General features: G+C 40.0%; 1 pseudogene; it reads left to right on the top strand.

Annotated features, from left to right (window-relative positions):
- Positions 1 to 623: 623 nt before the first annotated feature.
- On the top strand, positions 624 to 8158 carry LOC131412282 (transmembrane and coiled-coil domains protein 1-like; annotated as a pseudogene).
- The last annotated feature ends 3001 nt before the right edge of the window (positions 8159 to 11159 follow it).

Here is an 11159-nt window from a genome sequence, read left to right as displayed (position 1 = left end):
AACAAAATGGCATCCTACTGAGATTTTCTGATGTCTTTAAGAGCCAATAACTTGGCCCCAAACTAATTAAGGTCTATCTTTTTAATTCAATACATTTCTTTTGAGTTTTATTAATTCTCTCACTATTTTTATTTGCTATCTTTTCTAGGAATTACAAGAAAATATTAACATATTTCATTTTCTTCCTAACCAGAACTTCCAGGGGGTGTATCCCAGGTATGTGTATAGTGAAAATGTTCCTCGGGTGAATCTGATGCACAGCTTATATTTAAAATCATGTTTATAGAGGTAAAAAAAAAAAAAAAAAAAAGCCTCAGGAAGCCTCTTAATCCTCCCAAAGAAACCTTTGGGCTGGGAGGCCATATTCAGTCCTGCCTCTTGCCCTATTCTTCTCCAAATCAGTTTGCCTCACCAGAATGGAAACGGCATAAATTTCAAGTTCTGGAAACATGAGTTGAATTCTGGCTCTGCTATTTACTACCTGTGTGACTTTAGGATATTACTTCTTTTTTTTTTTCCAGTGTAAAGTGGAACTAACGACAGGACCTACCTTATAAAGTTGTTGTGAGGATTAAATGAATAATGTATATACAGTGTTGACACATAGTAGGTACTCAACGAACATGTGCTCCCTTCTTGGCAAGGCATGGAGTCTGGTCCCAGAGAGTGACCGGGTCATGGAGGAAGAGAACTCTGTGGAAGGACCTGGATTCTCCCCTTGGGAGTTAGTCTCCTCCATTTCCAGAAATAACTTGTGCACCTCAGGCAAAGCCACTGTGTACAGGTAAAATCTTGACTGTGAATGCTCCCAGCTCAGTGAGAACCATTTAATGCTGGTTGCTGTTGTTTGTTTTTTTCTTTTAATCTGAAAAATCTATGGGGCAGGGGTGTGAAACTGAATGAATCAAAGATTACAGGGGATTTTTTAAAAATCTACTAACTACTTTTGCTGAAGCTTTTTCCTGTTGATTGCTGACCTTTGAACTGGGTCTCAGTCCTTTCCACAAAGATTCCACTGAGCAGGCCTTTGTGCCCCAGGAAAACGCTGGTTATGCCTTGTGACCAAACCCTCAGCCCAGGCTTAGGACAGGACTTGGCATTTGTGATAGAACCTAAGAGTTCATTTTCCTAGAAGTAAGGCTACAAGAAAAACAATAACAAATGGTTAAACAAGTTAATTTCTCCTTTAGCTAGGGAGAGAAGCACTTAAAAACACTTGAACTGAATTAAATGGAATTTGGCCCATAGCCAGAGGACCTTGGTACAATCGTTTCCTGTCTTGTCTAAGGCAGTTACTAGAATGGAACATAGCTAAAGATGGAAACCTTTCTTTTTCACAGGAGAAACAAGAGTATGAAGACCCACAAAGATGGTAGGTATAGTGCTGGGGACAGCAACAATATAATGTCACGTAGTGTTGTGCAATCACCAGTTATATCAAGTTCCAAAACATTTTCATCATCTCAAAAGAAAACCTGGTAACCATTAAGCAGTCACTCCCCATTTCCCCCCACCCCCAAACTCTGGCAACCACCACTCTGCTTTCTGTCTCTATGGATTTATCTATTTTGAATATTTCAAAAAAATGAAATCATACAATATGTGTCCTTTTGTGCTTGGCCTTTTGTGCTTTCTGTGTCACTTAGCATAATGTTTTCAAGGTTTATTCATGTTTTAGCGTGTTTTGCTCTTTCAGCAAGAGAAATTATTTCATTTCTTTTTTTGGCTGAATAATATTCCATTGTATGGATATACCACATTTTGTGTTATCCTTTCATTGGTTGATGGACATTTGGATGTTTTTGGCTAGTATGAATAATGCTGTTATGAACATTCATGTACAGTTTTACGAGTGAACATGTATTTTCAGTTCTCTTGGGTACCTGCTGTATTAGTCAGCCTTTGCTACAATAATGGTGCGTTACTAAAGGCAGTTGGAATTTGATAGGGGTTGCATTGAATCTGTAGACTACCTTGGGGAGTATTGCCATCTTAATAATATTGTCTTCTAATCTATTAACACGGGACATCTTTCCACTTATTTGAGTCTTCTTTAATTTCTTTCAACAGTGTTTTGTAGTTTTCAGTGTACAAGTATTACACTACCTTGATTAAATTTACTCCTAAGCATTTTATCTTTTTGATGCTATTGCAAATGGAGTTGTTTTCTTAATTTTATTTTTGGATTTTTTTTTCTTTCCTAATTGGATTGGCTAAAATTTCCAGTACAATATTGACTAGAAATATGAGAGTAGACATCTTTGTCTTGTTCCTGGTCTTAGGGTGAAAACTTTAGACTTTTACCTTAAGTGTGATGTTAGCTTTGGGTTTTTCATAGATGTCCTTTATAAAGTTGAGGAGGTTCCCTCTATTCCTAGTTTGTTGAGCATTTTTATTATGAAAGAGCATTGTATTTTTTCAGATTTTTTTCTGCATCAGTTGAGAGAATCATGTGGTTTTTGCCCTTTATTCTATTAATATGATATGTTTTATTTATTGATTTTTATAAATTGAGTTAGCATGTCAGGGGTAAATCCCACTGGGTCATGACATAATCCAAATGATATAATCCTTTGTATATGTTGCTGGATTTGGTTTGATTGCATTTTGCTGAGGGTTTTGGCGTCTATATTAATCAGGGATATTGGTTTATAGTTTCCTTTTCTTATGATATCTTTGGTTTTTGTATCAGGGCAATACTGGTCTCATAGAATGAGGTAGGATGTTTTCACTCCAATTCTATTTTTTTGAAAGAGTTTGAGAAGGATTCGTGTTCATTCTTCTTTAAACATTTGATATAGACTTCACCAGTGAAGCCAATCTGGTTCTAAGCTTTTCTTTGTTGGAAATTTTTTGATTACTGAATCAATCTTTATACTTGTTTTAAATCTATTCAGATTTTCTGTTTTTTCTTGGGTCAGTTTTGGTAATTGGTATTTTTCTAGGAAATTGTTTGTTTCATGTAGGTTATCTAATTTGTTGACATAAAATTGTACATAGTATTCCTTTACAATCTTTTTTTTTTTTTTTGTGAGGAAGATTCGCCCTGAGCTAATGGCTAATGTCTGTGCCAGTCTTCCCCTACTTTGTATGTGGGTCACCGCCACAGCATGGGTGATGTGTGGTATAGGTCCATGCCTGGGATCCAAACCCATGAACCCAGGCCGCCAAAGCAGAGTGCACCAAACTTAACCACTAGGCCACAGAGCCGTCCCCTACAATCCATTTTGTTTCTGTAAGGTCGGTAGTAATATACCCTCTTTCATTCCTGGTTTTAGTAATTTTCATTCCTGACTTTACTAATTTTAGTAATTTCATGTCTGATTTTATTATTTATCTCTTTTTCTTTTCTTGGTCAGTCTAGCTAAAGGTTTATCAATTTTGTTGATCTTTTAAAATAACCAACTTTTCATTTCATTGATTCTCTGTATTGTTTTTCTATTCTCTATTTTGTTTATTTCTATTATAATATTTATTATTTCCTTTTTCTTGCTTTAAATTTAGTTTGTTCTTTTCTGGTTTCTTAAATTGAGAGGTTAGGCTATGGATTTGAAATCTTTATTACTTTTAATGTAGGTACTTACAGCTATAAATTTCCCTCTAAGCACTACTTTCACTGCATCCCATAAGTTTGGGTATGTTGTGTTCATTTTTGTTCATGTTTTTTTTCTTTCATCACTTAGAATATGTCATCCCACTGCCTTCTGGCTTCCACAGCTTCTGTTGAGAAACCAGCTCTTAATCTTATTGAATATCCTTGTATGAGTTGCTTCTTGGCTGCTGCTTTCAAAATTCTCTCTTTGTCTTTGACTTTTAACAGTTTGATTATAAGGAATCTCCATGTGGATCTCTTTGAATCGATCCTACTTGGAGCTCATTGAGCTTCTTGGATGTGTAGATTAATGTTTTTATATTTTTTTAAATCAAATTTGGGAAGTTTTTGGCCATTGTTTCTTCAAATATTCTTTCTACCCCTTTCTTTCACTCCTCTCCTCTGGGACTTCCCTTATGCGTACGTTGATATGCTTGATGGTGTTCTCACAGGTCTCAGGCTCTGTTGATTTTTCCTTATTCCTTTATTTTTCTGTTCCGCAGACTGGACAACCTCAATCAACTTTTCTTTAAGCCCAATGATTCTTTTTGTGCCTGTTTGAATCTGCTGTTGAGCCAATCTACTGAATTTTTCATTTCAGTTATTGTACATTTCAACTCCAGAATATTCTCCATTTGATGAGATGTTGTTCTGATTTTCTTTAGTTCTTTCTCCATGGCTTCCTTTAGTTCTTTGAACATATTTTAAATAGCTGACTTAAAATCCTTGTCTAGTAAGTTCAACATCTGGACTTCCTCAGGTACTGTTTCAATTGATTGCTTTTATATTTCCCAGTTTATTGTTTCTTTGTGTCCTTTGTAATTTTTTGTTGAAAACTGCACATTGAATATTAAGTGGGTGACTCTGGAAATCAGATTCTCCTCTCTCCCTAGGATTTATTGTTGTTGTTGCTTGCTGTAGTTTTGGTCTTTGTTTGTTAGTGACTTTTCTAAACTAGTTCTGTAAAGTTTGTATTCTTTGTTACATGTGGCAACTTAAGTTTCTGTTGTGTTAGTTTATTGGTCACCTAATGATTGGACAGAGATTTCTTTAAACACCTGGAACCAAAAATTCTTCTAGCCTTTGCCAATGGGTTCTGTGTGTGTGCTGAGGCATGCCTTCAATGCTTCTTGTGGAGGGGCATAATTTTGGAGTTCCTTACTCTGCCATTTTGCTGAAGTCCCACTTAACTTTGAATAACCATGCCAATATTGGGCATTTGAAGATGTTATGCAGTATTTCAAGGAATTTCATATCCATTTTCTCATTTCATTATCATGACAAAATTTGGAGTTGAGAAGTAAATATCCCTTTTATAGATGAGGAATTTGAAATGTTCTGCAGGCAGTTACTCTATCTTCTGTGTCTCCCTAGCTCCTCTGTCACATCATCATAATTGTGATTAATCTGTTTCATAAGCAGACCGTGAACTCCAAGACAGAATTGATAATGCTACTTGTGTCTTTGAATCCAGGCACACAGCATAAGTCTTAGAACAAAGTGCATGTTTTTTGGAATTAAAAAAATAAATAATGAATGAAGTTTTAACATGTAAGATCTCTTTCCTGATGAAAGGATTCATGGACTCCTACAGTGTTAGACCTGCAAGTGTCCTCAGGTGCTACACAGGGAGGGAAAAGATGGTGCAGGACTTAGCTTCCTACCCCAATGTTTCAACAAAACCAGCTCCACATTAGTTTAGTTTCCCTCATGTTCATTTAACAAATATTAAATGAGCTCCTACTCTGTGTCAGGCCTAGATAAGGACTTAGAAATTAATAAGACAAACTCCTTGCCATGGAATTTACATTCATGGGATAGAGAATAAGCATATGATTTCTAGAAGTAAATGCTAAAAAAAACAATTAGAAAAGAAAAAGCAAGATAAGGTACGAGAGCACTGGGGGACACAGAATTATTTTGGGTGGAGTTACCAGAAGTATCTTTTCTGAGGTGACATTTGAGCAAAGATATGAATGAAATGAAGGAACAGGCCATCTGAGGATGTGGAGACAGTGTTCCAAGAAGAGGGAGCAGCAAGGGCCAAGGTCCTAAGTTGGGAGTGAGGTTAGCATGATCCGGGAGGAATGAGAAGGCCACAGTGGCAGGCACGGGATGATCAAGGGCAGAGCGCCATATGTGAGAAAGGTGGAGATCAACCCAGTCAGTCATGTAGTGTTCTGCAGGTTATGGGCTGCCATGTTACATTTGCTTTGAATAGATAGTTCTATGGCTAACGAAAATGTTTGAAAAATTTTCGTTTTTCTATTACAATTTGTGATTACATATTTACTTGTTTCTCTCATCCTCCCTTCCTTCCTTTTTTTCTCTTTCTTCCTTCCTTCCTTCCTTCCTTCCTTCTTCCTTTCCTTTCCTTCCCTCCCCTCCCCTCCCCTCCCCTCCCCTCCCCTTCCCTTTCCTTCCCTTCCCTTTCCTTTCCTTTCTTTATTTCTGTTTGTGTTCCCCACCAACAAAGGGGTCTGGGCCATGTTTTCTTTACCTATGATTAGCACAGCATTTGCTGTTGGAGGGTACTCAAATGATATTTTTTGAATGAGCAAGGAAATTGACAACCAGAAAGGTAAAGTAGCATTTTCAAGGCCACACAGCTAGTTAGTAACAAAGTCAGAGCCAAACCTATATTCAGTTCACTTTCCATTACTTTACCACATCAGTAGCATGGAATCAAAAACAGATCCAAAGAATTTTACAATTAGTGTGGCTTGTTGTTTCCTGTTACTGACTCCAAGTATAGTCTAGTCACACAATGACACAGATGAGACATTAGCAGAAGATTACTTGTTGTTTCATTGAGTCAGATCAAAGTTTTCATGGTGATAGTTAGCATCAAAGATACAATCATGTTGTAAAGAACCAAAAGGTGTGTTTGTGAGGGGTGGGGTGGAGGGGCTGGACCATTCGTCCCATGTCCCATGTCAGAGAAGGGTGGCTTAGTTGCAACCCCTCCTTAATGAGGGGAAGAGAGAGAAAGGAAAAATAGTGTCAAGAAAATGATAGTTGTCATTGCAGATGCAGAGGCCACAAATCAGACAGAATCAGAACACCCATTGTTAAAATGATCCATGATGCTTTGGAGAACATTACTGTGATTGGCCAAGGCTCGAAGCATCTCTTTTAGCACAAGCGCAAGAGGTCATCAGTATCTCCACACAATGTGCAGCAAATTCAGGCAGACCCAGAGCCTGAAATGGATCCAGAAAACAAGAATTCATGTACTGAGATTGATGATGTCTTCACCCACCCCACAGCTCTGAATTGAGTCCTGCAGCAGATCCTGCCACCCAAGATGAAGAGAAGGACGAGCTTTAATAGCAGTGTTACCAAAATAAGTGGGCTTGCCTCCTGGTGAGTTAAATAAGACCAGTGGAAGTTGTCTCACAAAGTAAAGTGTATTTGCAGCAAATAGGAGGCCATGAGGAATCATTTCCAAAGTTGTGGCATCCCTGCACAAAGGGAAGTAGAAACTTTTATTTCAGATAGGGAATGAATATTCAAAAGGGAGAGGTGGGTATTCGCTTGCACAGGCTCAGTTGGAGAACATGCTTCCACATAATGAGGCCTAAGCTCCTGGAGAAATCTTTGCATTAAAAATAAGGCAAAGGTTGTGGGCATAGCTATTGTGGTGAGGGTTGGTCAGTTTCAGGATGGCTGGTGGTTACATCTCCTTAACATACAAAAAGAAAAGAAACAACTTAGAAAAACAGTAAATTGCTTCCAAACCCACCTTTGAGTTTCTCGAGGCACCTAGTCGGTGACAGTGGGCAGGGCAAGCCAGAGACCCCAAAGGAAAGTCACCAAATCAAAAAGAAATCTGGCCAAAAGATGGCAGCTCTTATACAAGCAGGCCAGCCCAGGTCTTCCTCTCTGATTGATGCTTCTGCCGGCTCAGCAGTGATGGAAATAGCTTGTGTTGCTGCTCCACGTCAACCAGGAGTGGATGGAGTGGTTGGAAGTAAGCAGCATTGCCCAGACTTTCAGTGCAGTGGCCACTAGCACTGATGGCAGCATCCACACAGACTCCATGGATGGAACACCAGATGCTCAGTGCACAAAGGCTGCTACTGCTCACGTGCACCAGAAGATTCTGAAGCTTACATAACAGATCAAGGCTGTACAAACAGCCCAGGGGACAACATTGACGAGTGGCTGAAGCTTGCCAACAGGGCAGACGAGCAGTAGGCCACTCACATCAAATAGGTCTTCGAGAAGAAGAACCAGAAATCTACCCAAATCATCTTCCAGCTGCAAAAAAAAGTTGAGCACTACCACTGGAAGTTTTGGGAGCTGGAGCAGAATGGGATCCCTTGGCAACCACAGGATATCTTCAGGGACATACACCAGGGTCTGAAGGATGTGGGAGCAAAGGTGACTGGCTTCAGTGAGAGTATTGTTGACATTGTCCAAGGTGAGCTTTTCAGCTTCTCCCGCACCCATTCAATGGTGGGGGCCACGGTCTCAAAGCCCAGAGGGATCATCTCATTTGTTCAGAACAAATTTGACAGTGTAGACAATACCTCTAACTTGATGCCACAAGGAATCATGTAATTTTAGAGCTTGAAGGGACCTTAGAGATTATGACAAAGCTGAATCCCAGAGAAGGTAAGCAAGTTGTACATCATCACACAGGTAACAGCAAGGTAGAAATCTGAACCCAGAACTTTAGGCTTCCAGCATAGTGCTGGAGCCTTTTCACTCAACTGAATGTAGAATGCGAGAATACAAATAATCATCAACTAGCATGCTGAATTGATAAAACAGACGTTTAAGGACCAAGGATTGATCCAGCAGACAGAATCTGGGCCATTGCTAGTGTTTAGCATGCCTTTGTGCAAACTAGAAAAAAGTGCCCCTTCCTCTGGGTGGACTTAGGCCACAGGAGGATCATCAGCTTGGCACAAGGCACATGGGCAGGGCTTCAGCCTCCACGTGCCTCTTTTTCTGGGTGCTTTGTACAGGATATGCCCTTCACAGCCTCACCCAGCAGCCTGGCAGAATGGGGAGACGGTGCAGAGAAGCCCAGGAGTTTAGAGGATAGTGCAGGGTGATTCGTACAGCAAGGAGCTGACTCATTTCCTAGTTTTTGGGGTTTGAGGAAGGGTCAGTCTGCACCCCACACACCTCTCCCCCTCACTATCGAGTTGCTAAGATTTGACTACAGAGGGTCAACCTCGAGGCTCCTAGTTTTATCACCATAAGAAATTGAAAGCACTCTTTGTAAAACGACTGGTAACACCTCATGTTAGAGAAGGCGAGGTGTGGAGGCACAGTTTGTAATAGCGAAAAACTGGAAACAATATAAATATCTATTAGTAGGGGATTATATCAAGAAATTGTGGTATATCTGTACAATGGAAGACAGTACAGCAACTAAAAAGGATGAGGTAAATCTATCATATATGTAATGGCGTGGAAAGGATGTCACATTGATAAGTGAGCAAAGCAAACTGCAGAACAGAACATAAGGTATATATACTTTTGTTTAATGAAAGTATATATGCATAATCTCCCTGATTTGTACAAAATGAGGTCACATTCCTTTTACTATTCAGAGTAAATGTCACTGAGCCTACATGTCAACCCCTTATGAGAATTTCCTTCATGTCTGTACATTACATTTCAGGAATAAATCCAGGAACCCCCAAGATACTTTTGTACCCAAAGCCCAGTTCAGTGTGCCCCTGTCTATCTAATGGAGTCAGAAGTCAGATACACCCCCTTGAGGCTGGAGGACTCCCCACTGTTACGGGACCTGGTTCCTCCAGGATGTGTAGCTAAGCTCTGTGGCTCTCACTGCTTAAACCATGAAACCCTGAGACTCCCACTAGAAGCCTCTCTTCTCTGCCGTTGCCTCCAATCCCAAAATGCATTTCTCCCCTATATTGGGTGCAAAGGGCCAGTTCTGGTTGCTTTCCTGACTAGAGGTGGCTCTGAGGCCTGCTGCCTAGACTCTGGGGCTCCAACACACTGCCAAGGCTTTTCTCACAGCTGCCCCGGTCATCAGTCAGAAAAGTGGAGGAAGGATCTGGCCACACAATCATCTTGCTTCTTTAAGACCAAGGCAGTTCATTTCCACCACTGGATCTTCCATATGGCCTCTCCATGCCTCCCTTCCACGTACCCCAAGAAGTGCCTTCCTCCAGCAGGCCCAAGGCCCACCCATTTCCTCCCTAAGTATGACTGAGATGCAGAATAACTGTGTTATTGTCTTGTCTTCATGGGTTCCAACAGACAATCTCCTCAGGGAAAATAATCTGAGGTTGAAATTCTACCAAAGCATGAATTGTTTAGTCTTCTACTTAGTTTCTTTGATACACATACACAGAGAGTATTCTAACAAACAATGTACACAATTAGAATGTTAAATTAATGTTCTGGCAGTGAGGTAGGTATTTTGAACATCTGTGACTTTATAGTCTATCCTCTCTATTTGTTAAAAAAATACATTAACATATGCTAATATCACATTAATGAATTCTGTATAAGTTATTTTAAGATACTCTATATTTAGGAAAATATCTATACCGAACTGCTAATAATGGGATTAAGGATAAAGGTAAGTGTGAGAATGTTTGTTTTCTATACTTAATACGGCTTGAAATTTTTTTTTTACAACACGTTACTTATAGAGACAAAACTTAAAGACCTTGAAACTATATACTTCATGTACTATGCCTAAGTAAACGTTATATGTATATATATCGCCTTGTTCTTGAGAACAGTATTTGATGCGGAGGGTGGGGTGAGAGAAAGAGAGAGAGCGAGCGAGCAAGGAGCTGCAAGTGAGCATGAGCTCTGGACACACACCTGAGCATGGATGAGGTGGTATCATCTGGAAAAAGCTGAGGAGGAGACCAAGGAGTCAAAGAGAAGAAGGTGCCATACAACGTGGCATTTCTGCCTGAGCCACTTCACCTCTTCTCAAACCCTCTGGCTGAGCGATGGCTTCTCGTCTTCTTCACCTACGTGTCCTTTGTCTCCATATTCCCACTCCTCTCATCCTCCTCCCCCACTTCCTCTCTGGGTTAATTAACATTGAAAGTGGTTTCATTAGGTCAGCTGTATCTCTACAGTCTGGCTTTTTGCCAGTGATTAAAGTGCTTCTGGGGCTTTGCCTTGTGTATCATGTCTCCTTGCACCCCCGTCCCCCGCCCCCCGCCACAACTTGAAAACTATCTGAATATAAGGTAGTTTTGTAACTTACTCAGTAAACCATGCAAAAGATTAATTACACATTTTAAAGTGTAATATGAGTTTGAAACTGGAGGCCAACTTGCTTTAAGTATACTCAGTGAGTTGCCTGTAAAAGTAGATAACGTATTACTAAAGCCCACCCTACAGATAACATCTCTGATGCTTGGGTTACCATGGTAACGAGTGCTTAAGTTATTTTTCCGGAACTGAGAGATCACTCCTTGTCTAGTTCAGGCCAGTTAAGACCAACGACTCATCAACTGGGCCTGTATGAATGCCTGATAGGTGACCCTTTGACATTAGGGGGCCAAAAACTCCACCCTCACCTCATGCTAATACCGCCATTTTGAGACCA

The sequence above is a fragment of the Diceros bicornis genome, chromosome 12 (genome assembly GCF_020826845.1).
Source record: "Diceros bicornis minor isolate mBicDic1 chromosome 12, mDicBic1.mat.cur, whole genome shotgun sequence".
Taxonomy (NCBI): Eukaryota; Metazoa; Chordata; class Mammalia; order Perissodactyla; family Rhinocerotidae; genus Diceros; species Diceros bicornis.
This window is presented reverse-complemented; position numbering and strand designations above follow the sequence as displayed.